This window comes from Mirounga angustirostris, unplaced genomic scaffold (genome assembly GCF_029215605.1).
Source record: "Mirounga angustirostris isolate CCGP_5_RB_7025 unplaced genomic scaffold, mMirAng1.0.hap1 SCAF_5, whole genome shotgun sequence".
Classification (NCBI taxonomy): Eukaryota; Metazoa; Chordata; class Mammalia; order Carnivora; family Phocidae; genus Mirounga; species Mirounga angustirostris.
Window position 1 is genome coordinate 17,440,165 of NW_026991713.1, and position 15,081 is coordinate 17,455,245.

The 15,081-nt window shown below is 47.5% G+C and overlaps 1 protein-coding gene across 4 annotated transcripts in view; it reads right to left on the reverse strand.

Moving 5' to 3' along the window:
• CHST11 (carbohydrate sulfotransferase 11) overlaps positions 1 to 15,081 on the reverse strand; it is a 259,731-nt gene that overhangs the window by 243,492 nt on the left and 1,158 nt on the right. The window lies entirely within an intron of this gene.

Here is a 15,081-nt window from a genome sequence, read left to right on the forward strand (position 1 = left end):
GCCTGCTGATGAGTTTCCCTTTCCCTGAAAGTCTACTGCCAAGGTACTTTGGGACAATGAAGGAAGTTCTAGTCTCTTCCCAGGTGTCCAGTGGAACTTTGCCCTGTGCTTCTTGGCTCACTGACTCAGACATGCAAGCACGTACTCAACAAACATCTATTTTATAGCACGTCTGTGACAGGAGAGGCACCAGGGACACAGTCCGTGCTCTCCTGAAGCCTGTCACCTAGTGTGGACCAAAAATGAAGGGAGGGCATCCACACTGAGTCTGAGGCAGGTTCTGTTGGGCATCTGGCCGACAGCTACATCAAACTGGCTGCAATCAGTAAGACCTACTATTTCACATGCAGCTGGCTGGAGCATAAATGGACACAACCGTCTAGGAAACAATTTGGCTATGCTTACCAAGAGCCTTCACAAATTTATGACCTGTGCATTCCCATTCTGAACATTTATTTCAAAGGAACATTAAGAAACTCAGATAAAAATTCATGTACAAAGAGGTATACCATGGCAATTTTTAAAAAGGGAAAATCTTTCTCGGAAATGTTCAACAAAGGAGAATGACTAAATTCTATCCATATGATGACATATCCATATGATGGAATATTATGACATCCATGATGAAATATTATGGTGTTTTCAAAGAAAATTGGATGACATGAGAAAATACCCATGATTCAGTACTAAATGGTAAAAGCAGATACGCTATACTATACACACAAGGCTTTCATCTTTGTAAATATATATATATGTGCACAGAAAAACAAACTCGAGGTTAACAGAGATCCTTCCTAGGGGGCGGGGATCAGGGATGACTTTTTTAGAAGTGGATCTGTTTTTTCAAAATTCTCTATAATACACCTGAATTAAATTGATAGTCAGAATTATATATGTGTACATATTATATATATAAATTATATGTTATACTTATGTTATATATACATTATATTACATATTATACATGTTTATACATATATATAAACATTGCTTTACTCTGACATTGCATGGCAGGGGAAGGGACAAGGGTAGAACAGAGCCAGTGGGGTTGCCAACCCTGCCACTTGATAAATTGTATACCAACAACGTCAGCTCCACTAAGACAGGGATCACTGTCTGTGATTGTCCCCTGCTGCTTCCCTAGCACTTGAAATTGTCCTGGCACACACAGTAGGCATTCGGTAAATGCTTGTTGAATAACTGGATGAATACCTGGAGTCCAGCTCCAATGTTCCTCCTCTGTGAAGTTCCCTGACCTCCCCTAAACTAATTACTCCTTTTTTTCTAGTCACCTATAACCATTATGACAAAGCTCCACAGCCAACAATTATGGGTCTGCCACCACTTCCTAAATTACAAGCTATCTGAATGCAGGAACTAAGTCTTATTTAGATTTGTCTCTTTAGTCAGATAAATGTTTGGTCAATAAATGTTTGAGTGATGGATGGAGGGGTAGATGGATGTCAGTTTGTTCATACCGTATGAAGTCACTCATTTTAGGGGCACTTGGGTGGCTCAGTCGGTTAAGTGTCTGCCTTCGGTTCAGGTCATGATCCCAGGGTTCTGGGATTGAGTCCCGCATCGGGCTCCCTGCTCAGTGGGGAGTCTGCTTCTCCCTCTCCCTCGGCCCCTTCCCCCCCCATCATGCTCAGTCTCTCTCTCTCTCTCCCTCTCGCTCTGCTCTCTCTCAAATAAATAAAATCTTAAAAAAAAAGTCAATCATTTTAATGATGATTTCACCCTAACTATAAATGTGTATCAATTTTGAGACCCACTAATAAAACAAGATCTGAGTTGGAAGAAATAGTCTTAGAAACAGTCTAAGCGGTAAACTGCAGTCTTTGTTCGTTTTAGCCTTGAAACTTTCTTCTGACAAAATTTTACTCAGAACCCCAAAATATAAAGGGGAGAGGCAAGGAACTACTCTGCCAGAACCCTCCTTGACCTTAAGTCATCTGGGGCTTGGACGAGTAGTTTGAAAATTGCCAATGTCTCCATATATTCATTTATCAGTAACACATGAAAGGGTGCCCAGAAGGGGGGAGAAAGACCAGGATTAGAACCCCAGTGTCCTGACCCTTACCCGGGGCCCTTTCCACTTCCCTGCACAGCCTCCTCCAGTCAAGGTCATCCATGTTTTACCACAGATCAAACACTCGGCATTGACCACAGAGGCTTACAGGGCTGAGACTGGGTGCTCTGGGGCCACTCGTCGTTTATTTCCCACGAAAATAAAAAAGGAACATCACTGTGACTTCCAATGACAACATCCTTTACGTAGCTTGAATCCCATTTGCAGGAAGGCACTATCAGACCTGTGTCTATTTTTAAAAATCTATTTGTTTTTTACAGACACAGGAAACAAAGTCTGCGTAACTGCAAGAACTCTCTCCCTAGTCCTGCAGGTAAAAGCCCTGAGCCACTCACCTCCTGAATTAAATGGATTATCCTAAAATGAGCAAGGCCACCGCTACTAGTTAATATCTTTAAGCCCGTAATTGTCTTTCATCGAGGGCTCACACCTTCTCAACAAAAGCCGTTTTATCACAAGTGACTAAAAGATTGCCCATTTGGTTTCCGATTTCAAACCTGCACTTCCATTTTTGAACAGCAAAATTATACAGAAAGCCCTCCGTACATAAAACCTGGACTCGTTAAGGGATTTCACTATCTAATTCTTCCGTTTTCAAAATAATCTCCATTCCAGTACTTCTGCACAGACTTCCAATAATAAGCACTGCCTTCATCAGACTTTCCAATCCTTAATCCCTAAATCCGCACAAGTTTGCCAGCGTAAACCCAGAAACCCCTGCCCTTCGCATGGCCGCACACCCCCTTAAACAATGATGCGCATCTACACCATTATCTCACTTTCTTAAAAAATGAAGCCTTTTGGAAAGTTCTGTGCGTTGTTTTAATGGGAAAAGGGGGACCGAGGGGGGTATAAAAAGGGGATCAAACCCCTATGTGGGAACCAGCTCTAGGATATTTATCAATGGCTGTCAAATACTACAGTCTAGCAGAGAAAATGAAGGGGGCCCTCAGCTTTGTACCAAGCACAATGCCCCCCACAAGTGATTCTGAAAGCCAGGGATGCCTTTTTATGCTGTGTGTGGCTCTATAATTAACCCGTCCTCTCTCCCACAGCCCAGGAGTGGAGTGGTAAAAAGAGGGGGCCTTTTGATATGAAGATTACATAGGACAGCATCTCTCAGGGGGACAATGAGATCAGACCCCCCTCACAGCCCACAGGGCGAGTCTCCTGGGGGCCCCAAAGCCTGACCTTTGGGCCTTGGTTCCCAGGAGGAAGCAGCTGACTTGGTTCTCCAGTCTACACTGCCCCTCTCCAGGACAGCCCACAGCTGCAGCTGGACCCCAGACACGCCCAGGAGCTCACATTGGAGGAAGAAATTCTCCCTGTGACTATTTACACACTTTTCCTTTCTCCTGACACTTACTTCTTCCAGAGCCTCTGAGGGTGAACCCAGGGCACCATTAGCAACTGAGAGACTGAAACTTAACCTCCGTGGCCTATCATTTTGGCATAAGCAAAGCAAACAGTGGAGTTTTAAATCCCATCACAGAGTGCTTTTAGCTATTTCTTACTTTGCACTTTAGACATGCATGAATAATCTTCTTACCTCCCATTAAACGATAATAATAGAAACTATTGCAAACTGGCCCCAGTTCATTTGAGAAAGTGAGTTGAAAACTTCTGCCCTTCAAATGAAACAAGAGAGTTTAATTAAATGGAGCTTAAATTTCATCATCTGAAAAACAGGAGATCCTCAACCTTCCATGGCTCCCAGGTCCCAAGAATAAAATTCAAACCTGAGAGCGTTCGGGACCCTCCAGGTCCACTGTTGACCCCCTCTCTCTCCCCGGAGCCTCCTGCGTTCCAAGACATCACTCTCCTTCCTGCCTCACCCCTGCTCTGGCAGGTGCCCTCCCCTGGAATGTCTTTCCTCTCTTTCTCCCATATTCCCTAGCAATTCTCTACTCATCCTTCTGGGCCCAACAAACATCACCTCTCCCGTGAAGTCCTCCTCAACACCCCCCCCAAATCAAGGGTCCCCAGCTCCGTCCTTAGCAGTTTGTCTCTCTTTGTAACCCCAACCACATTTGGCCCCATAGATGGTTAATTATGTGTCTTCTGTCCACTCCCACAGAATGAATGTTCCTTGGGCCAGTCTTTGCACTCAAACATTTGTGTTAGAATCATTTTAAACCAAATGTAAGCAATTCCCTGAACCCCTCTGAGTTTCCACTGCCTCATCTGGAAAATGGAGTTGATAACTGTTTCTCTCTCTACGTTACAGAGTTTGTCAGGGTCTCATTAGGAGGGTCGAGCTTCAGATGACAAGAAGACTCTGAAGATAGTTCAGAGGCTGGAAATTACTTGATTCCACAGCTACATACGTGATTCCACAGCTAACATCTCTTATTTAACACCTACAGTCCCAGATGGTCAACAGTCTTCCCAGAGGGTTCAACTTAGACCCAGGAAATAAAATGTGCCTTAAATTAAGGGGAAAGGGGCAAACAAAATAAACGAGAAGCAAACAAAAAGCCCTAATCCATAAAAAGTTCTCTAACACTTCGGAGCGATACCACCCAATAGGGTAGCCACTAACGTGTGACTGCAGAGCCCATGAAGTGTGGCTGGTCTGAATCGAGATGTGTTGTAAACATAACATACACACTGGAGTTCCAAGACTTCGCGCAGAAATGTAAAATCTCAACAATCTGTAATATCCACTGCCTGCTAAGTGGATATTTTAGATATTAATTTCACCTGTGGTTTTTATCATTTCTTTACTTTTTTTCAATGTGCTTATGGGAAAATTTAAAGTGACACACGCAGCCGACAGTACATCCTGGCTGGACATTGCTGGCCCAAGGACAGTCCTGTTTCAGACCCTCCCATTCCGGGTGAACGAGCAGATCCCCTCCCGGGACATATGGGTTCCTCTCGCGGGTACAAGCACCTAACAACCAACCACACCTTCAAAAGCTGTTCAGTTTTTTTGGGTGGGTCTACACCTCGCCATGGTGTTAACTGAGTTCCTCTTTGCCCTCTGATGTGCCAGCTCAGTCACTGCCGAATCAAACGGAAAAGCCAATCGGCAAAGATGATGGCTGACAATTCCATGCTCGCCACCCCAGGAAGTGGGATTTTCTTCTTGGTTGCCCATCAACGTCAATGTGTTCACTCTTTCAACTGTTTTCATATTTACCGAGTAGCTATTGCTATGGTCTCAACGTATGTGTGTTCCCCACCCCCCCACCCCCAGTATTCATATGTTGGAGGCATATGCCCAAGGTGATGATATTAGGACGGGAGGCCCTTGGAGGGGATTAGGTCATGACGGTGGGGCCCCAGGGAGCTCCTTCACCCCTTCCGCCATGTGGAACTACACCAGGAAGTCTGTGCCCCGGAAGAGGTCCCTCACCCAATCATGCTGGCACCCTGATCCGAAACTTCCAGAACCATGAGAAATCAACTCCAGTTGTTGATAAGCCACCCAGTTTATGGAGCCTGAACAGTGACCAGGACAACTACTATGTACCAGGCTCTGTTCTAGATGTTGAGGTACTGTGGTAAACGAGACCTGGCTGCTCTTAATGACCCAACACACCAGAGTGTGTGATGGCAAGTGCGTGCTCACAAACTACCACAGCGTGCCAAGGAAGGACACCCATCCCCTTATTCTGGCTACGTAAGACTGGTTGAATATTGGACACAGGAGGCAACATAGGAAGTGGACCATGACCTCAGGACACATCCACGTTGAAGTGAGAAGTGTCATCTGAACGCAGATGACAGTATGGCCCCCAGAGGGGATGAGCTCACCCAGGGATAGAGTGTAGGGTAAGAAGAGAAGAGGCTATCAGTGAATGTCCCACTTGGAGTCCACAGCTGGGCTTAAGGCCCTTCTAAACAAATTACCTCCTGACCTAATTAGCTGAAAGCGAGAGCACGTACACGGAGCATAACGGTGACGTGAAGAACATAGTCTATGGTGTCAGTCAGACCTGGGCAGGGGTCCTGTTCTAACTCTCCAGGTCTGTGACCTTAGACAAGCTCCTTCACCTCTAAGCCTCAGTTTCCTCACCTGTACAATGGGACTGGTAAATGCTCACCTCACAAGATTGTGAGGATTAAATGTGTTAATCCAAATACAGCAGGTGGCACATTGCCTATTACATACTAGGTACTCAGGAAGTGAGGAAGGTTGTAGTATTCTTTGTGTGAGTGTATGTGTGTGTTGTTCTTTAAAAAGCATCAGAAAAATAACAGACTCTAAATAAGGGTTTCCCAGCTATTGTTATTCTGGGCTGGATTATTCTTTGTTGGTGGGGAGCAGTGGTGGGCGGGGGGCGGGGGGCAGGGAAGGGTGGGTAGGCTGTCCAGGGCACGGAGGATGCTTAACAGCATCTCTGGCTTCTCCCCACTGGACACTAGTAGGACTCCCCCTCCCAGGTGTGATAACCAGATTCCTCCAGACATTGCCAACGGTTCCCTGCAGTGGGGGAGAGAAGGGAGCAAAATGGTCCCCGGTTGAGAACCACTGGTCTCTATCAGGTGAGGTGGAAAGTTCTTCTGGAGGAGGGTCCAGTGCCTAAAAAGGGAGACTTTTTCAGCATGTAAAGAACGCTGAGCACTGACGGACTCCCTCCTTGGCGATCAAGCCCAGCAGGACTCTCTCCAGGAAAGTAAGCAGTAGGCCAGCAAAGAGCACCAAGTACACCTTGGCCTCGCCCAGATCAGGATTACACCTTCTAACTGAATCCCAGTACCCGCTCTGGGGACCGTGGCACAAACGGGCCTCTGCCCCGGCTATGAATGCCATCCACAGAGGCAGCCCCCCCAGGCTCCAAGAGTGGGGGGTACTGGCTCCTGGGCAGGCAGAAGCCATACGGGCCTCCTCTGCACACAGCAGGTTCAAGTGTGGTGACAAAGGCCAATCAATTCTGTCCTGTGCCATGAGCCACGCAAGCCACCCAACTGCTGCTCACTGAAGGGCTACCACGGAGCAACTGCTGTTTTTCTGAAACGACTTTTCATCCTCCTGAGTTCAGCTTCAGAAATGACATCGAGGGGCACCTGGGTGGCTCAAGGTCGCTGAAGCGTCTGCCTTGGGCTCGGGTCATGGCCCCAGGGTCCTGGGATCGAGCCCCGAGTCGGGCTCCCTGCTCAGCAGAGCCTGCTTCTGCCAGAGCCTGCTTCTAGTCCAGAGACCGGCTTTCAGACCATGTTTGCGCGTTCTCTCGCTCTTTCTCTCAATAAACAATAAAATCTTTAAAAATCAAATCAAATTAAATAAATAAATAAAATGCACCACTGAGGCAGAGCTCCGTTTCGGCCACGGGGGGTGGGGGATGGTGTGGCCGGCACAGCTGATAGAAGGCTAGGGCAGACAGAAAGAAGACACAACAGTCTGCACACAGGACCCTCCCAGTAAACGTGACAGGGCACACATACGAAAACAGATAAACCCTGTCGTAAACACGAAGATTAGGATCTCAGGATGAGAAACCACAGTGCTTTTTTTTTTTTTTTTTTTTTTTAGATTTTATTTATTTATTTGACAGAGAGAGACACAGCGAGAGAGGGAACACAAGCAGGGGGAGTGGGAGAGGGAGAAGCAGGCCTCCCGCTGAACAGGGAGCCCAATGCGGGGCTGGATCCCAGGACCCTGGGATCATGACCCGAGCCGAAGGCAGACGCTTAATGACTGAGCCACCCAGGCGCCCAGAAACCACAGTGCTTTTACTCCAACAATCTGTGTGCGCTCCGTTTGCACCCATTTTCAAGGCACTTTTCCTTCTCGTTTCTCACTTAATCCTCCCGCCAGCACCACGTTGGAGAGGGAATATTGCTACCTTCACTTGGCAAAGAGGGGACAAAATCTCTGAGGCTGTGACTTCCAACGCAGTCATTCAATCCATTATTAAGTTGCTACAATCTCCGGGCACCTGCCCAAGTGGTGGGGTGTGGCCAGTACTATGCCAGATATTGCTTGAGCCTGGAGAGTCTTGAGCTAGTTCTCAAGGAGAAGCATTATTGGCACTTGGGCAAGATGACTCTGACGGGCGGAAAGATCCCATCCTTTGCAGGATGTCTAGTATCCTTGGCCCGGCCAATGAGACTGATGTCATCAATCCTCAGACACAATCAAGAGCATCCCCTACACATTTCCAAACATGGGGAGAGGGGGGAGACCCCAACTGAGAGCCCTTACCAGACGGCCTGGGCAACAGTTCTTAAGTCAGACAGCCGTGGTTCCTCAATCCTCTCCATCTGACCTTAGACAAGTGAGATTCTCTCTGCCTCCGTGTCCCTGCCTTATAAAATGGTAATAATCACCATGTGTACCTTGTAAGATTCCTTTGAGAAATAACATATTAAACACCTGGCCCATGTCAACCTTCAGAAATAATACCCAATAAACACCTGTATTATTTCCCCGGCTCATTTCCTGTATGTCCTCGGTAAATTGTATCTTTAAAGCCCCCTCTCAGACACGCCTTGTCTGAGCACCCTCCTCCAAACTGCAGTCCCCTGGCTGCTTCCATTTCACCTCCTTCTTCCTTGCTTTATTGTTCTGTCATCATCAAACATGCTCTATGTTTGTTTGTTTGTTTTAAGGTTTTATTTATTTACTTGAGAGAGAGAGAGCACAGAGGGAGAAGAAGCAGCAGACCTCTGCTGAGCAGGGAGCCCGATGTGGGGCTCCATCTCAGGACCCTGGGATCATGACCTGAGCCAAAAGCAGACGCTTAACTGACTGAGCCTCCCAGGCGCCCCAAACATGCTCTATGTTTTAAACATGCCCCAGGAGAATGTACCACGAGGACAAGGATTTTTGTCTATTTGGGTCCCTGCAGTATTTCCAGCACCCAGAACAGAGCCTAGCTGTTAATAAACATTCAACAAAGACATCTTGAGTGATGTCGACTGGATACAGCAGGCAGCCAAGGTCTGAAAGCCGGTCTCTGGACTACAAATCCTGTGTTCTTTTTTCTACAGTGAACGCCACAGATCGCATCCTGAACATTTTGTTGAAGAATTTCCCAACACAAGCTCTGTTAAAATTTTTCGTAAATCTCTCTTACTGAGTGGTAGTCTAGTTTGGGGGTGGCAGAGTGAGAAGAAATGGCATCTCCACGGTGACCACTTTACCAAAGTGCACGACCAGCTGCCCAAAGATAAACGCGAAGCTACAAGTAAGAAGCATCCTTACTTCCCATCCAGCCTGCCCCAGACTCCTCTCAGACCCTCCAGGGCCTCCCATCCCAAATCTCTCTCCACCCCACTCTCTTTAGCTGCTCCCTCTCTCTGCCTTGTGCTGTGAACAATCTGTGGCTTGCCCTGCTCAGCCCCACCTCAAGGACAGGCCTTGGGCTGCTCTATGCCTGGAACATTCTTCCTGGGATGGACACACGGATGGTTCCTTCCCTTCCTTGAGGTCTCTGCTCTCCAAGGTCATCTTACCAGTGGCAGTCCCTAATCACCTCTATATTAAATTGCAACTCCTGCCTCCCATCCATCTCCCCCTGCTTTGTTTTTCTGTCTTCACACCATCTGACAAGCCATCTATTTTACTTCTGCACTTACTTAAAGTCTGGCTATCCCACTAGAACGTAAGTACCCCGGGGGCAAAAATCCACATCGATTCCCCAAGTGCCTAGGACAATCCCTAGTGCCTAGCACAGAGTAGAAGAGGAAGAGAGACAGAGACAGATTCGTAAATTTTGATCGATCATATTTGATCTGAGATGTGTCAAATTACAGTTTCCAGGAATTTTTAACTGACAGATCAAACTATTCAGTGACCTCCTAGCAAGATGTGCCTTCCTCTTCACTTGTCATAAAGATGGGGTCTCAAAACTCAAGAGAAACTAAAAGGGAAAAAAAAAAAACGAGTAAGCAAAACAACTTCTGGTTTTTCTAAGAATTTGAACGCACATGCCTGTTGGCAATGACCTTCCTGAGGCCTTGTGCACCTACCCTCCCCAGATTAAGAAGAGGTTGTCTAGTTGGTGGGTTGAAGGGGGGGAAAGGGTGGAGTCTGTGCTTGTAAGCTTTTGATTTCCTGTTTTTAAATGGCTGTGCCGACAGAGCTGGTCATAAGCAAGATGACTTTCCAACCAGATAAATATAAACCACAGCCACCTCTGCTGCAGGCCGGATCCCCCCCGCCCAGACCTCACAGAAATCTCCAGCCACCCTTCCCCTGGTGCCTGACCACCACTTTTATTCCCGAAAGCAATGACTCATGGACTCCCGAGCAGTGGCTAGAACTGTCGGAGGAAATTGCCTAAGTGCATCAGTCTCGTCTTAATGCAGCTAGGAAAATGCCCCACTGAGGTGCAAACATTCCAACCACCAAAGGGAGACCCCATACTGGACAAGTCCTAACCTTCAGTTAATTTCATGCTACTTTCGGGATCCATAACAGTCTCATATTTGAGACCCTCCTGATGTCTTTCCAAAGGAAGTTTCAGATAGATGACCTAACAACAGCCCCTACAAATTGCTTTGACTCCAAACTCACTTCATGTCTAAGCAAAAAGATTCTTTAATGTAAAATTAAATGTGTGCAGGGGCGCCTGGGTGACTCAAGTCGGTTGAGCGTCCGACTCCAGATCTCTGGTCTTGATCTCAGGGTTGTGAGTTCAAGCTCTGTGTTGGGCATGGAGACTACTTTTAAAAAATAAATAATTAATTAGATTAAATTAAAAAATAAAATTAAACATGTGCAGCAAAAAAGGAAAAAAAATTGGACTGACATCCTACAAAGAGGGGGAGGGGAGGGGACAGCAGACGCATATGCAAGTCTATAAAGTAAAAAGGCTGTGATTAAATTTTGTCTTTAAACTTAATAACTAGTCACCATAACGATGAATTTGTCTAAAATACATCAAAACAGGTACAAAAGTCATACTGTGACCTCAACTATTTTTTTAATCTATATATTCTATAATTTATAGAACAAAGCACCTGTTGCCTCTGGGTGCCGGAATAATAAACCATTATTTCTCTTCTATACTTCCTAAATTTTCTAAAAAGAGCACATATTATGTTTGTAATTAGACTGAAATTATAACACAAAAGCACTGTGCTTTCAATCTAATCAAGTAAAACTACAAAGGGGTAACCCAAGAAGTCTTTAAATAAAGGGTATAATCTTTCAATACATGCAACCAAGGCAAAGAAATCCCAGGCAACAGCGAAAGTAAACATATGGCAAAGGAAAAAAGAGGACGAGAAAGAGACGAAAGGCTTTCTCCTCCGCAGGCTTCTCTTCTTTGAACACAAGCTTTCAAACAAAACCACAACCCTATGGACTGACACAAAAGGAAGGTTCAGAGAATCTGTCTTCACACACTCGGCACAAATGCAGCCTGGGGGCCTCTCAGCTTCGCCTTACACAACGCAGCTCCATCAAAGCCCTGCCGTCCCGGGCAGGTATGCGAGACACCGAACCGTCCAGGATGCACTTTTAGAGGATGCATTCGCCGAGGGTCTACACGTGTGCAAAAACCACTATAGCATGTGCTTCCTTTCTCACCAACTTCAGGGGCAGCTCCCAGCCACAAAAGGTTTTCGTCCTGGGGATGGGTTTCTTTAAGGCAGTAGCTAAACAAGGCCAAGCTTCCCCGGTACCCAGGACACGGAGCAGTGCCCCCAGCTGCATCATACCTCAGGGCAGCAAATCTAGGCCTTGGGGAATTCTCCTGTCTGGTGCATGATGACTTAAACCAAATTCATGTCTGCGGGGGTCGGGGGGGGGGGGGGCGGGGATGGCTCTCAGAGACCAGGAAGGCAAGAAACGGTCCCCACCAGACAGACCCAGACTCACTGACAGGGCATTCTTGGCAAGACTTGACAACCTTCCTAAAAACCGGAGAAGTGGGTCTTCTAGGGTTGAGCCACTTCATGCTTTCATCCAGCAAATATTTTACTGAGAGCCTACTATGGGTCAGGCACTGTGCAAAACACTGGAACTAGAATGGGGCCTAAAACCTGATCCCGGGGCACCTGGCTGGCTCAGCCGGTGGACCATGCAACTCTTGATCTCAGGGGTGTGAGTCCAAGCCCCACGCTGGGTGTAGAGATTACTTAAAACTAAAATTTAAAAAAAAAAAAAAAAAAGCCCTGATCTAAACAAAAACCATTAAATCAGAGTGTCACAGATCTAAAGAAAGCTGCCTTCCTGACAAGGCCCACTTCTGCCGAACGCTCCAAACAAATCAAAGATCAGCTACTCAAGTTTAGGAACTGCTTCAGTTTATGAATTAGAAAAGTACAAAAGACAATGGGCCCCAGATTAGACTCAGAGGGAGAGACAGCCAGCCCTCCCCATCACCAGTCTCCTTTCTTCTTTCTCTCCCTCCTCTCACACTCCAGGTGTTCTCTGGCCACCAAAGAAGCCGGGAATCCATTTCTTTTGGAATACTATTTTTCTTTCATTTTTTTTTTTAAAAGATTTTTTATTTATTTATTTGAGAGAGAGAGAGTGAGAGACAGAGAGCATGAGAGGGAAGGGGATCAGAGGGAGAAGCAGACCCCCTGCTGAGCGGGGAGCCCGACGTGGGACTCCATCCCGGGACTCCAGGATCATGACCTGAGCCGAAGGCAGTCGCTTAACCGACTGAGCCACCCAGGCGCCCTGGAATACTATTTTTCTATATCAGATACAGGTATGTGAAACTCCTGCCAGACGGCTCCAATTGGGTTTTTAGCAACCCAATCCAAGCCATGCTGCAGTCCCTTCTGCCTCTCCCCGGGTGATCTGGAAAGACTGAAACTGCAGAGCCCGGCCAAAGGATCATCCCACCATTACCCTAAATTGAAGAAGCAAAGATCACCTCACTTTTAAAGAAACTCAAAGCAGTAGAAAAGATGGAGCATCAGCTCCGTGATGTTTAATGTCAGTAAAGTTGAATAAAATGGAAAAAAACAGAAAGGGAAATGTTTAATATTGATTTCAAAACATGTTTTTACACACTGTGTTATAATGAACCATTGGCATGAAGTTTTCACGGAACCATATGTAATTCAAATTAAGGAAGACCTTTCGATTGAACCATCTTCAGGTCTGTATTGAAGAGAAGGTACTGAAAGTAGTACTTGCTAAGGACGGGGTGGGGGGTAGTCAGAAGAGCATACTCATAGAGATATGAATAATAAACAAATGCTATTTCTTGGGTGGCAAGGGGGCTAGGAAGGGAAGCAAAGGCTGAGAACATAGGGTCAAGGACAGAGGATCCTTATTAGGACACCCTTAGAGAAAGTTCTGTCCCTGATTCCCAAAGTCCAGTGCCACTTTCAAGCCAACGTTGAAAACCGGGGCTGGAAATTTTAGCAAAGTGCCAGTTACAAGTTGGAAATTTCTTCCTGGTGTCTCTGGTTAGAAAGTTATTTCCTAATTCTCAGACAAGAAAAGCAAAGCCCAGGCTACATGAAAAGCATGGATAGCGGTGGTATTATAGTTAATTTACATAGTTACATATATAGTTTTATATATATATATATATATATATATACACACACACACACACACACACACAGTTACATATATAGTTATATATAGTTATATTTCCCTGGACCACTAACAGGTACAGTGAAGTTCAAGTGCATTCCCGATGGAGTCTAAGATCCATCCCTGTTCCAGGCATTTCTGCAAAGAGCTACCTGGCACTTTCCATCCAGGCAAAATTTTAAGTGACCTAAACACATGTCTAGAGTCTAGACCAAATCATTCGGCCCTTTGTTTAAACTGGTGGAGCCCCAGTGTACTTGCACACCACCCAGTCCCCCAGTCCCCGGGGCGGAGTCTGGTCTGGCCTCCAGGATGCCTCTGTCTGGCCCAGCGCGCTTGCAACCACCGCCCGCCGCCCAGAACATCAGCGAGGTCCATTTTTAAATTGCCTTAGAAGTTTCCCAACCACCGGTTTGGGTGAGGAGACAAACACGGCTGCAGTTTGCTGACATGGAACTAAAAATACCCAACTGCAAACAAAAGCCATCTTTTACAAGGCTGGCTCGGAGGTCCTGAGGTTCCGTGTGGTAGTGTCAGACCATATCCTTGGCCGTGTGGCCGCTTTAACAACTGCTCGGCTGAGCGGGGAGCTGGGCCCAGGGGCCCGGCGGACCCCGCGCTGTCAAGGAAGCTCCCAACGGCAGCCCCGGCCTGATTGATGGCAAGAACAGCTTTATTCCTCTGCCACCCACCCAAATGCAGGCTAGAAGAATTCGGGGCTGCGTCTGCTCAAAGTGTTAGATACACACTGAAAGGAGAACGCGGGGGGGGGGGGGGGCGGCAAAAAGAAAAAAAACACCAACCCCACTTCCCTGGAAGGAAATGTGCTTCCATCTCCCTCCTTGCAATTATAAAAGCAAATTATTGCTGTGGCTATAATGAGAAAGGCAACTCGGAGGCGTAAAAAAAATGGATTTCGGAGCCAAGGTGGCCCAGCGGGGGCCTGCCGGGGTTGAGGTGGGGTGTGGATACCACGGCTCCCCGGGGAGAGCCGCGTCGCCCCGAAGCCTCCTCGGAAGGTTTTTACCTGTTGGGCTTGGGGGCCCGAGCTGCGAACCCCCGGCCGCCGCGCTCGAAGGCGCCCCTCCCTCCCCAGGTCCCAAACTTTCCTTAGCGCCCCTTGGAAGGGGCGAGCCTCGATCCTCCCCCAGTCCACATTTCAGATGTGGAACTTGTAGAAGCTCCCGAGGGCTGCGGGGGAGGGGGCTCATTGCCACAAGCCCCGGGGCCCTCTGGGGGACTTCGGATGCTCGGAACCCAGGAGTGGGGTAAGCAACCTGACGGTCAGCTCAGGACCCAGCCAAAGTTTCCTCCAAAACTGCTGCGGTCAAGGCGTGACCCGGGGACCGTGACCAGCACAGGGTCGGGAGAGCCGTTGGGGTGGGGGCACATGGTGAAGCAGGCCCCAGGGCACCAGCCGCAAGGTCACTGAGGAGCCAGACCCCGGGGGGCAATTAGCGGGCGCCCGGCCCCTTCCCCAGCCTGGTGGAGGGGCAGCGCCGGGCACCCAACCTCTCCCCACACCTCC